Source organism: Pyxicephalus adspersus, chromosome 1 (assembly GCF_032062135.1).
Source record: "Pyxicephalus adspersus chromosome 1, UCB_Pads_2.0, whole genome shotgun sequence".
Taxonomy (NCBI): Eukaryota; Metazoa; Chordata; class Amphibia; order Anura; family Pyxicephalidae; genus Pyxicephalus; species Pyxicephalus adspersus.
This window is the reverse complement of record NC_092858.1, coordinates 43,325,672-43,340,450: the sequence shown is the minus strand read 5'-3', so window position 1 is coordinate 43,340,450 and position 14,779 is coordinate 43,325,672. Positions and strand designations below refer to the sequence as shown.

At 39.0% G+C, this 14,779-nt stretch overlaps 1 protein-coding gene across 1 annotated transcript in view; it reads left to right on the top strand.

Annotated features, from left to right (window-relative positions):
* The first annotated feature begins 278 nt into the window (after positions 1–278).
* The window catches only part of RNF41 (ring finger protein 41), a 31,744-nt gene continuing 17,243 nt past the window's right edge, over positions 279–14,779 (top strand). Inside the window, exon 1 of the mRNA XM_072408867.1 lies at positions 279–434. The gene's annotated coding sequence lies outside the window, so the exon portion shown is untranslated. The remainder of the gene's footprint in view (positions 435–14,779) is intronic.

Genomic DNA, 14,779 nt, shown 5'->3' with positions numbered 1-14,779 from the left:
CCGACGTCACGGAGAGGTAAGTGAGCGCCAGAGACAGGGGGGGTTCTGGCTTATATTCGGTCAGGGGGGAGTAGAGAGGGGGGCTGGCTTAGAAAAAGTCAACTTGTACTTTAAAGGTTCTCCCTATCCCCAGGAAACATCCAGCCTTAATCTCCCGCCCCTTCCCAAGCCCCTCCTCCTCTTCTATTATTGGCTACCGAGCTCAGATACTACGCGCTCTGTGCACAGATTATTTCCAGGATTGGTGTAGGCATCCATTACGTCAGGCAATGCAGGGCGGGGCTTGGCGCTGGGTTGCGTAGCAGCAGAGCTGCGAGGCCGGTGGTGGCGTCAGCTCCTGTCAGGGGGAACGGAGAGACCGGGGTGTCCTGGGTTCATACCCTCCCTGCCCCGGGAGAGGCGGCGTCCACTCCACTGGGGTCGGGCTGGGCACGGTAAGTACATTTTGGGTGTCTTTTTCCCGGTGCAATTTAGGGAATTGTGTGAGTGAAGAGGAGGCCGCTGGAGGCAGGTGTGGAGAAGTCTGTGCTGCTATTCTGTGTTGTGCCAGGCTGCTGGATGTGTGGGCACCACTGACCCTGCACAGGACTGGCAGCTCCTACCATAGGGCTGTATTCATGTCCAGGAGTTATGTGGGATCACAAGTGTTCTGTTATTTCACCCTTCTATGGAATGAATTCAATGGAACATAATAATAATAACATCTTTAATAAGACGTTTTATCCGTTGTGTGCTAAGATAAATAAGTTGTTTTATTGATTTTATAATTCTGTTGGCCCCGCTTCACAAGATAAAATCATGTTAATTATTATTAATAAACAGGATTTATATAGCGCCAACATATTATGCAGTGTTGTACAATAAATAGGGGTTGCAAATAACAGACAGTGACCCGGCAGGTGAGGACCCTGCCCCGAAGAGCTTACAATCTAGGAGATTATTATTGCCTTTTCTGTTTTCTTCCCTTATATATTATTTTTAATAACGCTCTGCAGATAAATGTCAGTTTTTATAATAAAATAGTGGCATTGGGGATTGTTTTATACCTGATTGCAGATAATGGCGGCTTAGCTTGCACATTTATGTTTCATTAAAGTGAATTGACTCTAATCTGGGATGAAGTTATTCACAGGGCAGCAGCAACTTCAATCCTAGTGATCATATGTGTTTGTGTCTATTTCAGATGTGTTTAGAGGAATTATCTTTTATAAAGACTTGGGGCCCAATTATAAATTGGTGTTATGGTTCTTCCTATGCCTATTTATAGAGCACAGTCTGGTGCTTTAAAAATGTTTGTTTTTATGTTCACGTAGGTAGAGATAGGGACTATAGGTTTGTTTTGTCCCTAAGTTGAATTTGTATGTAAGTCAGAACAGGTACATTATTTTAATAAATGCAATTAGGACAGATGTTTGTCCCAATATATTATTAGGCAGTGTGGTGTCAGTTACTGTATAAAATCCTCACTGTGAGTTAATCACAAAGAAAGCAAAATAAAATCTTTATGGGGCCTAGACATTAATTTCTGGAGCAAGTTGTGCAAAAAGAAACAACTGCAGAGTTTGTCTTGGTCATTAAGGAGTTACAAGAGGCTGCAGAAAGCTCACTGCTTATGATCACCCACAACCTCAGCTGTGTTTAGCAAAAGATTTCTTCTGCAAGTCATGCAAACCACCCCTCCCCCCATCAAACCTCTGTTCGTATGGAGGAGGTGTCTGTATGTCGGATACCCATGTTCCTATGGACAACCCTTTTATGTAAAAAAAAAAAAAACAAAAAAAAACAAAACACTATATTTACTTAAGTGCAAAACCTCCGGACCGACCCTCCGCCTGCTCTGCGGGATTAAAACTAAGTGTATTATTTTTGTTTTGGGTGAGGTTTTAGTTTATTTCCTCTATAACTTGGGAACTTGTATTGGAAAACGAACTCAATAAATTTCAATGAAGGTGGGGAAAGTGTTTGAGAGGAGAGCCCGGTCACATGACCCCTCTGTCATGTGACCTGTGTCTCCTGTCCCTGCAGCTTTGTGTAGATCATGCTCCATGGACTGCTGACTCCATATTTTTCTCCTTTGTAGAAAAGATTTATAAATTTGATTTTAAAAACTAGTTTGTTTTAGCAGATAGCAGTATGTTCCCCCTGCTCTTACTAGGTTCCTTGGACTTTTAAGAAGAGGAATGTGTATTCATTTGCTAAAGTTTTTTTATAAGCTAAAATGTGTATTTGAAAAGACATCTGGTTTTCTTAGAAATACATACCTCTTTTCTCACACAAGCTTAGTAAAACATCACATAGGATTCATAATGTATATCTGCAGAAAGCCAAGTATGTTACAAATATGAAATGCAGCTGCTGGGGTGGGATGCTTTCTATTAGTGGCCATTTAATGTGTTTAATATTCTTTGCTCTATTATGATTATTTATTTGAATGAAAGAATCCGTCACACTAAATGGAAAGCTGCTCAAACCATAGTCAGGTAGCTGGCATTCTTACATAAGGATTTTGAAGACTTTAGGTGTAAATGTACAGCCTGGCATTTTATTTTATTTTTACAGCAAATCTTTGTTCTAAGATCACCATTCTCTAATGAATGAGTGTGTGTAGGACTGTAAAGACACACAGCACAGGGCCTATTATTATTATCACTGTGCCTGGTCCTCAGTATGGGGGGGGGGGGGTGAAAGGAGGTAACAAAACTTCAGTTTTTCTGTTTATTAGAAATCCAATTTATGATGCATGACTGCTACAAAAAAATATCGGTGCATATAAAAAAATGTAATTCAGTTGTGACCTGATATTCTTGGAAAGCACAGAGTGCGATATACAACACCTAAATGCACCATGCATAGAACAATTCAAATGGCAAAAATTGTTCATTATGAAACAAAATGAAAAACAAATCAATGTGAAAGGTATAGCCCTATAGGCTATTTAGCACACAATTGATTTATGGCCATTTTTTGTTTCTAGCAAATCTACACTGGAACAGAAACCAAGCCAAGGTTGATAAGAAAGCTGATATGATCTTTTTCTTTTTAAATCTAGGAAATAACTTGTTTTTCTTTGGCTGGTGAGCAGAATGCAATGTTTAGGAAAAAATGTGCTGTACTCCAAAGCTATCAAAGTGGGGGGGAAAATATATGGGGGGAGGAAAAGCTTGATCTTTTAGACAAATGTCCAACTCCACTCCAATCACAGAGCTCCATTTTTCACCTGCATCAAGTAGAGAGATTGAAGTCACCCACTATAGGAAGTCGATAATGATCATCCTCATAAAGTAATAAACAATTGCTTTCATTTTTAAGTGTAGTTTAAGGCACCAAAGTAGGAATGTGCTTCAGTTTAGAAAGCATGATCTGTAATGTGTGCAGGTACCTGAAAATTATCTTCTTAAACCTGCTCTTATGCTTTTGGATCTGCTTTGTATTTTAAAAAGATGCAGCTTTGTAAAAGCAATCGCTATAGGAGCTGAAGTTTGTAATGAATGACATGGTCATACATTACTGTAACTGGGAGGGTATCTAACACACTTTAATGTCATGACACAGAGTGTTACTGTACCTTTAGTCATCCTGGGCAGTGGAGGTACAGAATATGGAGGCATGGAGTTCAGTTTGACGAGTTGTGGTAACATCGTACTGCACTTTATTGCAATGTCACCATAGCCCCTAGGAAGTTACCAAGGTAAGCCCTGCATTTGGAGTACACCTTACTATGAATACAGGCTAAGGAGCAATAATGTAAGGATGGGTATGTTTTGTTTCAGCATCTCTGCATTGTGGTACATAGAAAAAAAAGGGTTTGTTTACACCAGGGGTGGCCAACAGGTGGATCACGATCTACCGGTAGATTGCAAAGGCAACCCGAGTAGATTGCGCAGCCCTGCCTTTAAACATAAACTCTACCGCGCACGGGAGTTAAGTCCAAGTATTTATTGTTGGTAGATCATTTTGACTTGGTCATTTAAAAAGTAGCTTGCAAGCCAAAAAAGTGTGGGCATCCCTGGTTTACACCTTGCATCAAAAGTTCATTTATTGCATATCAACACAAGTTAAAAGCAATAGATGTGGGGTGAATCTTGTGATGTCTGGAATTTCCTTTGTATATAAGGATGGCATCTCATGTACAGATCCTTTATTGCAGAAGGGACAGATAACATTACCTGCCTGATCACAATATTTTTAAATACTCACCTGTCCCTATTCAGTCGTGGGGGCTGCTATCTTGTTTTACATCTCTTCCTGATTCCAGATCTTCAGTCCCCTTGATTAGATTAACTAATATGACAGTAGCACGGTGGCTCAGGGGTTAGCATTCAGGCCTTTGCAGCACTAGGTCCTGGGTTCGAACCCCAGCCAGGACAGTATCTGCATGGAGTTTGCAGGTTCTCCCCGTGTCTGCGTGGGTTTCCTCCGGGTACTCCGGTTTCCTCCCACATTCCAAAAACATGCAGTTAGGTTAATTGACTTCCCCCTAAAATTGACCTTAGACTACATTAGTGACATATGACTATAGTAGGGACATTGGATTGTGAGCTCCTTCGAGGGACAGCTAGTGACATGACTATGGACTTTGTACAGCGCTGCATAATATGATGGCGCTATATAAATACTGTATAATAATAATAATAACTTCTGTGCATGTGTAAGGGAGTTCATTCAGTATACCTGACAGTCCCAGCACCTTTAAAAGTGGTATAGTGTAGAGCAGGGGTGTCAACCTCGGCCTGGGGGCCAAATCGGGCCCCCAGGTCCTTTTCTTTTTTTTTTTTTTTTCCCCAAAGGAATCCTAAATATGAACTGCAGCTGGCCAGCCGCTGCATTGAAATGGCGCCGCTACTACAATTCTAGGCATTACTCGCGTCTCTAGACTAGCGGGCTCTCTGCCTATGTGTGGACCCGCATTGGACTGTTTATAGATGCAAATAATGCCGGGAATTTTAGTAGCGGCGCTGTTTCAATGAAGAGGGAGTTTTAGCGGAGGGCCACTGATAAGATCTAGCTTTGCATTGGCCGCATCTGGCATTTCCAGCACTCCCCCTCAGCTGTACTTTTTCTTGCTACTCCAAGGCATGGGCTTGAATGGTTGGATTTTCATAGAAAAATATTGTTATTATTGTTACCCTTTTTTCCCTTCTGTTACCCTTTTTTTTTCTCTAATATAAGCTTGTTCCATATTGAATGTGAAGCAAAACCTCTATGTTTCCATATGAAAAAGGTTTATATCTAATGAGAAGAAAAAATTTTACCAATTTTTTAAATAAATTTCAAGGTTGGCCTGCGACTTTGTCTAAGTTTTGTTATTTTGCCCTCTGTGTATTTGAGTTTGATGCCCCTGGTGTGGAGGGTGACCATGCTTCATCTGAGAGATTATCTTCCCCTACCTAAGAGGGGGAACAGTTTGTGTAGCCATCCTTTAAAGTAAACTATTCAGTATTGTCTTGTCGTCTCTGATTGAAATACTTTGCTATAAGCTTGATATTGGTGAAATCTGAATGAATATCTGATGTTTATACTTTTTTCATTAAGTAATAAAGAAAGTGTAAATGACCTGGAAAAGCATCACACCCAAGCAGTTAACACTCTTAGTAAAGTAAAGAAATGGCAGCACATACATTTTTTGGGTTTAGCTGCAGTATATGGACACTTGCTGTCTGTCCAAACCCTCACATATATACTTGCTGATCTGTGCTGCCTCACAAACCTCACCCTGCAGGAGTCCACCCTGAATAATCTCTCGAAGATGCTGCTACTCACACCCCCTTCCTTCCTCATGACCGTGATTAGTGATTGTCTGCTTAGTCCAGAGAACGGTCACATATGGGTCATATATATTCAATAGGGGGTTTAAGAGGCGCTATCACTCTGACCTGTTCAGGAGAATATTATGAATTCAAGAAGTTATTGGGTGACCTAAACTACTAAATTCTTCTGCTGAATTGATTTTTAGGTGTATTGACTTCTCATTTTCTGAATATGCAAAAAACTGGAATTTTACTGTAAACCCATTGCACAATCGGCAAACTCACATTCTTAGAATGTTTAATAATGACAGGCTTCATCTTTTTCTCAACATAAATTTACTAGAAATAAAAACGTGAATTAGAAGTGACAAATATTAAGTCTACACATAGGATGCATAGTAAATACTTGGATGTGTAAATGATGTAGCTTTTTACTGTCACCAAATCTGTGTCATTAGTAGCAGAAAACTAGCATACCAGGAAACCCTGGGACACAAGCATCTGATGACAGAGCAATGTGCAATTCCAGAGCAGGAACAGAAATCGGAGCACAAGTACCGGGTTTTGACAAGAATGCCGATGGATACCATATTGCCAGTTGATCCTAAATGTCTGTGACCAGAAACCAGGAGCTGCTAGATTTTTACCAAATTGTGCAACTAATGATTGCTCAGTTGGACAACCACAGGAACTAGGAGCAACAAAATATTCAATACAGACATCAGGATTAGATGCTTTAGCCAACATAGACAGATGGGATGAGATGCCAAAGCCAGATCACAGATGTTGGTACAAGATGAATATATATTTAACCCAAACACATGAACGGTGTCTGAAATAGAAGTCCGTGTAGTCTGCACCTTGGATAAGTGCACCAGAAGTTGTTGGCAAGGTTGTGGCCACTGATATGTGAGTTATTGTTATGCAAGTTTAGGAGGGCAGAAACAGGCTGACAGAACAGCACAGACAAGGAAAGCCCACTTCATCTACAGAATATCAGGGCTTCTTCACACTCTTAAGCTGCGTACACACGGCAAATTTTTCTCGCCCGATAATCGGTATCGGCCAATTATCGGGCGAAAATCTGCCGTGTGTACAGTCGGTCGTCGTCCATCGTCCGACGACCGTCCTGGCGGATCCAAGGACGATGGACGACGACCGATCCTAATGAAAGGGAAGGGGAGAGCGCGCAGCAGGGTGCCGCTCCGTCGCTCTCCCCCTCCCCTCTCCATAGAGCATGAACGGTGCTGTATGTACAGCATCGTTCATGCATCGTGCAGTCTTTTCTCGTTGGAAAGGATCGTGAAAGATCCTTTCCAACGAGAAAAATTGCAAGTGTGTACGCAGCTTTAGTAAAAAAAAACACACGGTTTACTGCTCCTACTGGCAACCAGTAGGTGCCCCTGAGCAGTAAATGCTGGGCTTTTTCAGGAAAATGCTTTTGCAGATATTTGTGTGCAGTTGTAAGCCTACTAAAGTAAGTTTTGTTTGTTTTTTTAGCAGGAGAAAGGAAACCCATTGATTTTAATTATAACATTTTTTTGAGTGGCTAAATGTTCTTTAACCATGGGCTAAAGCAAGGTTGAAGCAAACCCTAAAGCAAATGTCATGCCAAACCTGTAACAAACTGATTGATTGTCTTTACAAGCTTGTGTTTGTAATCCGTTATTTAGAAACTATTAGTCATTAGAAGATTCTGTTTTCCAGGACATGCATATGTGAGGAATTGGCAATAAACAAACCTCTTGAACCCACTTAATCCAATGACATTGAAGCTCACTCATTGCTAGAAAACCTTGAGATCTAAGTAATGGACACTGCCTGTTCTCTGTCCAAGCGCTATAACGAGGTATACTTGCTGATCTGTACTGCCTCACAGACCACCCAGAATAAACTCTGAAAGATGCTGCACCTGATATCCCTCCTTCCTTCCTGTGTTTCTGGTGATTGCCCGCTTAGAGCTGAGTATTGTGATATATGAACCGTCAAATGGCCCCCATAGCTTCAAGAGACCACAAATTACCTTGCAGGGGGTGAAGTCACTGGTACTCTCACCAGATTGGGCAGGTGACTGTGTCCTATCTAGTAAAATAACTATGACAAATGTGCCGGTGCTTTATTAGTATACTGTAATTCCCCTAGTTTTATTACTGGGGTTGTAAAAGTTGTGCAGTCTCTTCTGGTTTTCCATAATATCTTTCGGTTTATGCTCATTTGCTGCTTTGTGTGCCAAATCATGGGGTTGTTACTATTTATATATTGCGCATCTAGTTTACCAGGTGGGTGGTGATGTTCATTCTTTTTCCGCTGGGTACATTTGTTATGAAATCGTTATGTTTACTTAGTTACCTTCAGAAGCCTTTTTTTAAAGGGATACTGTACTTTATTTCTTTATGTAGTAATCATCTCAGAAAGAGTTCACTTCCTTCACTGTAACACCACACAAATACTATACATATTGTGAGCTTGGGGCTGGGCTGGGCCACTAACTACTTCTTAGTAGTTCCCACTATAGCTAATAAACAGCAACCAAAATGTCTCTGCATAAACCAGAGATTAACTCTTTAAAGTGGTATTCCTCTTGAGCTCTTTTACCTTCAAGTTTTCAGAAACCACTGAGCTCCCTGCCACTCTAAATAGAGCACCTGTGCTCTCTAAGTTCAAGAGGAAGGCTCAGACATGACCAGGTGGCCAAGAACCCTTTTAACTCTTCCTTGGCTGGCCAGGACCCTTCAAACTGGTTTTTCATAAAAGCCAGCTGTCTTGCAGACACACAATTAATTGGAGCATTTAACAAACAATAAGCAAATGTACTCAATGGGAATATCGCCCTTCTTGGTTAAATCAAAACTTGCCTGCCATATATATATATATATATATATGCCATTTGATAGGTGAAAACAGTATAAACATAGTTCAATCTATGTACACATAATAGATCAGGCAGAATATATTGAACTTTTGGTACAGAAATCTAGACCTCAGTGTAACGCCCAGGTGGTTAAATGGCATGTAAATTAATATGCCAAAAATAAATGTGACTTTTGCCAGCACAAACCCAGTTTTTTTTTTTTTGTATTCTGTATTTTGTGTACATTTAACAAACATATTGCCTTAGTCTGGTCGCTATATACACCCCACCAAAGACTTTTCCAGCCAAGCAATGGGACACCCTGGGACTCATTGGCAGATGTTGCAGCCATATTACTGGTTGTCAAAACAATGTGACCTGCTAGGTGCATGGAGAGCTGTGGTTCTCGTGTACCTACATTTGCCAGGAGGGGAGCTGTACAATGTTTGTTGCAGCTCATTAATTGAGTATGGCTGAAAGCTTGCATCTTGGAAGCACCTGAAAGCATGTTGCATTTTACTTGATCCTGCAGCATATGTATACAGACCTATAGTGGTTCATTGCACGTATAATGGCCTAGTCACCTCTATAATTTGTGAGTAAAGTCACTTGAAATCGTACTGTATGTATTAAAAGGTTTTTGTTCTGGACATTCATGCAGTAGGAGTAACGTTTTATTTCAAAGTGCAAAGCCCTTGACACATCCATAGAAATCTATAGTGCTTTATTCATTTTATGATCCTTTTTATATATAAAGTGGTTGTAATTAACGATAAAGAACTATGTTAATAGGTTTAATTGTGAGCTGTAACTTTTTTTTAATTATTATGTAGTTACTGATATTGTAATTTCAGTAACTGGCATTAAGTACTAATAGATATTGCATTCCTTATGGTAAAAATCAACTTCTGCCACATCCCAATTACTAAACAGCATCAAAACAAAATCAAAAATGTATTGGTTACATTTGGTTATTAAAATCCATAGGGTTCACTTCAATTTTACATTAACTAAATATATACATTTCCAAGCGGTCTCCTCATATTGCTGTTCTACGCGTTTGGCGGATCCATGCCCACTTCCTCCGGAACACAGAGACCAATACCCATGTCCCCACTCTGTATGTGTTGATGAATGAAGCAGGTATGGAAGACGAGCTATCCTTGTATCAATAAGGCCACTTCTATAGTTATGCAAAGATTTTGTCTTTCAGATAAGTCCATGTCAGCTAACTTCTGAACACAAGTGTACAATGCTTTTAGTTGTGCTGTTGAGAGGTCTAGCAGAAATACTTTCCACAATGTTTTAGTTCCTAATTTCAATAGTAGTTTTATAATAGGAACTCCATTATCCTACCATCCGTTGTATGTGTGTCAGTCAAATGCAGAGAGGTTTAGAGCTGTAGCTTCAGCTCTGAACCTCTCTTGATGTAATTCTTATTGTCGTAAATAAATTGACTTTAGTATTTTATTGGTGAATGTTAATTGTAACCATTATGTAGAATCCTGTAGAATAAAAAGTCCCAAAAATACATTTTTTGTTTTGACTAGCATGAAGTTAGATACTCTGTGGACTCTTGTCACTCTGTGACATTAATCAATATTGTGTATCATTATTTGATAGCGATTCCGGTTGATCATAAATATGTTTTCTGCATTTAAAATACCATTTGCTTCAGATAGTTTTTTTTCCCCCTCAGTGGTTCCAGCCATTGTGGAAGACTGGATGTAAAGAAAACATTGGGGAAAAATTACTGACAGCTTTGCAAATGCCTGCACAAGTGTTTGCAAATGTTTGAAAAAGCCTTACGGCTGTTTCTTGGCACCTGGCATTTATTTTATTTTTATTTTATTTTTTTTACCACTAGAGTGAACTAGGACGTAAGAATTGTGTTTTTAAGGATATTAGAAATTGGCACATCCTCATCCACTGTGTTTTTGTTGTATTTCTCAAGTTAGCACTTCTTTCTCTAGATATTTTTAGAAAAGTGGTGACATAATCGAGGACTGCAGTGATGTGAACTGAAGCTTCTTAGTTTGTCATTGCAGATAATTATCTTGAATAAATAATGGGCCACGTGTGTTACATAATACTGACCAGTGACTACCCTTTCTTTCTCTTATGCATGCATTTTATTAGTGGCAGGTATATGATTTGCCCAGACTTTTCCTTTTACATTAGAAGATGTTTGTGCAGCAAGGGGTCAGAGCCCCTGTATGGTTTTAGTTCCCTTTTTTCTGTGTGGGGCACACTTTTCCCTCTTGGTCAGGAGAGAAAGTAATGAAACATATTGTAGAGCAAGGACAATGAAAAAAAAAAATATATATATATTTTGCTTAGCGAAAGAAAGGATTGGAACTTCTGACCATGTGTCTGTAGATAGACCTTTTTTACATTGGTAACATCTGCACCCCTTGGTGGTGGTGTGGCAGGGACATAAAGTAAGGGAAAGCCCCCCACAATGTCCTACACAACAAAATAACCTGATAATTTGATTTCTTTTCATTCTGCAAAATTGGATTTTTTGCTGTTACTGGTATAGAACATCTGGATGTGTTACTTTATACATCCATGTAAGTGACCCCTTAAAGTGCATGTGAACCCTATTCTGGTGACAGCTTGCTAAAGCTCTGTCTATTTTGAACTGTTAACCACATCTTTGCAGTTAGCTATGAGCACAGCTGCTCAAAGTTTATATCGGGGGACATGAAATGGGGTGGTAATGCAGGACACAATTGGGTGGGCAATGTGACCGCACAATAGGTACTATTAACTAAAGAAGGGCAAGCATGGCAGGACTACTTTTTTTTTTTTTTTTTTAAACTACATATATTAGAAGATTGGGAACAATATTTGGGAAACCATTATTTAATGCTTAATAAAGTTTTAGTTATTTTCACAAAAAAAAAGTAATTTCACTAAACCAAAACTAATTTTAAAAATTATGCTGCAAGTCGAATTCTAACAGAAATTAGGTTCATAAAAGAATACAAATGGTGTATAGCAGTGTTTTTTAACCTTCTTTGATCCAAGGCAGATTTTTTTTACATTGAAAAAAATCACACCACAAATCAAAAATGTTACAAAATGACACTCTGTAACTAATTCTCTAAGAATTAAAAAGGCAATTAAGCTACCTACTGCCACCCACTGACATGGAAGAGTATTACACTACTCTGCCAGTCACTACAGCACAGACACTCAACAATGATAATTGGATAATTTCCCATGGTGCCCTGAAGATCTCTTATGGCATGTGTATGCCATGTGTATAGAAACAAATTGGATAGAATATCTGGTTCATGGACTAGAGGTGCTTGCACACTGCATTTTAACCTTTTTCTCTGATATGTGAAAATCCAAATGGGGGGGGCAACCAGATGTGACCGAGTAACACCCAAAATAGGAAGGGGATTAGATGACAGCCTAGATCTCCCAGCGCCCCTGCATTTTAATAAGAGCCATGTGTCTACATGAAAAGTAGCAACTTGTAGCACACAAGGGAGTTGTGAGCAATTGCTGGACTTTGATCTAACAAGAAATTTGGACATGAGCAATCCTTGCTTTGGGATTGGTGCACAGCAATGGAATGGATTTTTGAATTCATAATATTTCAGTTTTAATGCAAATAAATATAATTTACATGTATACAACATAATTGCTTTAAATATTTTATTTGGTGTTTGTACAACATTGATTGGTATTATGACTTGTACCCTCTGCAACCATGGCATCTGAATATTTTCCCTAATTGCTGGTAATTTTAACATATATTTACGCTTTATTTCTCTGTGTAAATTTTTATGTTTTGCATTGTTGTGTATATAAAAACAAAAGTTCCAATCTGCTGTTCTATTCATGCTTTTGCTTCCATACTTTTAAGTATGTATTTTGTTAAAGTTGGTGTTCTTTGTTCTTGGATTAACATGTCTGTGCAAAACCTTTTTTAAAAAGGCTGGGTGTGCTGCAGGGGCGCAATCCAGACTTTCATGCATCTCATTTGCATTCCATTAACCCAGATATACTGTAAGTGATAATAAATGTCAAGTATTTAAAACCAGTGTCACTCGTTGCCACTCCAAAAATAATTTTGAATATGGATTTTTGATATGAAAAATTATTCAAATTAAATCATGATATTTTATCTTTGCTATTCTTATTTATGCAGTGTTCTCCCCAATTTTTTCCTTTTTTTTTTTTCAACAGGTTGATTACAAAATAGGCAGGGCAGCACACAATAAATATTGTGATACAGTGATTTGTGTGCCATATTTACTTAGAATGTCACAATTATAGGGGTTACTACCACCCCCTTATAGTTTGTATTGCCTGCCTGGGAGGTAGCTAACCACCCTTCAATGTTGTATGTAGCATCTAGAGAAATGTGCAGCAATTCTGCTGCATTAACATCTGAGAAACATAGACAAAAATTGAACTATTTGTTCCAAAGTAATTCATTTTGCAAAGAGTTTTAGGCATTTAAACTGCGAATGTGAACTAAGCCTTATACAATAAGTCTACAATTTGGTATACCAGGGCTCTCCTGTGGGCAGCAAATGGTGATCTGTGCTGCAGCTCCATGATGCCCTCTCAGTCTGATGATTGATCCCATGTAAAAGCATGCTTACAGTGAGGGCTGGTAGTTTGTCAGTTCTGCCCCTAGAAGATGGGAAGTGGAAAGGATAAAAAGTATAAATCTCCCCTCATCTGGTAGCAGAGCTCATTTTTATTTCTAAAATGTGAAAGTGGCATGGAGATTTCTTGGAGATTCTTTTTAAATGGTTTTATTGGGGATGGGAGCTTGGAAAACCCCGCTGTGGGTTTAAATGCTGGTCCTCCCTCTTTAGTATTACTCTGATTAGTAGGCAGCCTTTGTTTTTGGCATGGAAATGTGTTTGAATATGTGTCTGTTTATGGATAGTAAGGACAGGAAAGTAAAAGACTATTTGCATCAATTTTATTAGATCCTAAATCAACAATGTTCTTCGTATTGTGATATGTAAAAAAAAAAATAGCTATTCTGCTTGGCCAAGCTGGCAGGGAAAGCTTGTGTGAGACAAAAGCGAAAAGAAATTTATTTTTGATTTTTTTCATGTTTTATTTTTTCCTCCAACACAAAGCTACAGAATCCATTGGCAGCCTCTGCTACTTTGACATCCCTGCATTGTCCTACACCAGAGCGAATTTGTCCTGTTCCTATTAAGAATGCGATATTAAAAATGAATGTTATACTGACTTATGGAATCTGTGGCCTACTGATCATCCCTATAGTCAGCAAAAGTGCCTTTCAGTATAATTATTGTAAGCTGTCTAGATGTGCTTGCTTTTTGTTAGACTTCTTATCGTTTTATGATTTTTGTTTTTCTACTTTTTTCCATTCTACAATCTAGTAGACTTTCTCTACATGTTGTACATCTGTGCATAGCAGGGTCTGCTGGTTATTTCCTGTATATACCATGAATGGGAGCTGTTGGTGCCTTCATGTCTCGCACTCACTTCCAGTTGTATTCCTAGCAATGGAAAGTTATAATCCTAAAATTGGCAGAGAAACTTGTCTTTCTGGTTTTATTGTCATGTCATGAAAAGCAAGTAAAGCTGTAGGCAGCTGATTTTACTGTATAAATGTTGTTCTGCAGCAAAGTAACTTCTTAAAACAGAAGTAAAGTGAAAAAAAAAAATACATTGTGAGCGGACAAATCCTTTTATTTCAAAAGGAACTTTCCCTTTATGTTTGGATTTTGTTTGGATGGATTTTGTTTTAAGTACGTGTGACTCTCTCTTTCCATCGTGGGTGCCCCCATATTCACCGAGCCCTCTGCTGGTTTCAGGGTCTTTGGCCAACTTGATTGACCAGCTGGGAATGACACATGCACAGAAATTAATTTCCAGGCATCCAGGTATGCTGGCATTATACACTGAGCTGGGCATGCCGTATATGAAAACATTGCACACATACAGACGTCCCCTGACTTTTCTCTAATAAATAACCCGTCTGCTTACTTGTTTTTTTGTTGGATCACATAACTGACATTGTTTACTGAAATTTTTAAAAAAAAAAGCCATCATGAAACATTATTTACCATCTTGCTGGGTAATGTTTGACAAATAATCATTAGTGCTTTTCTACTGTCTGTCTATACTGTAGCCCTGCAAAATCCCCTGGATTTTTTCTTTATAACAT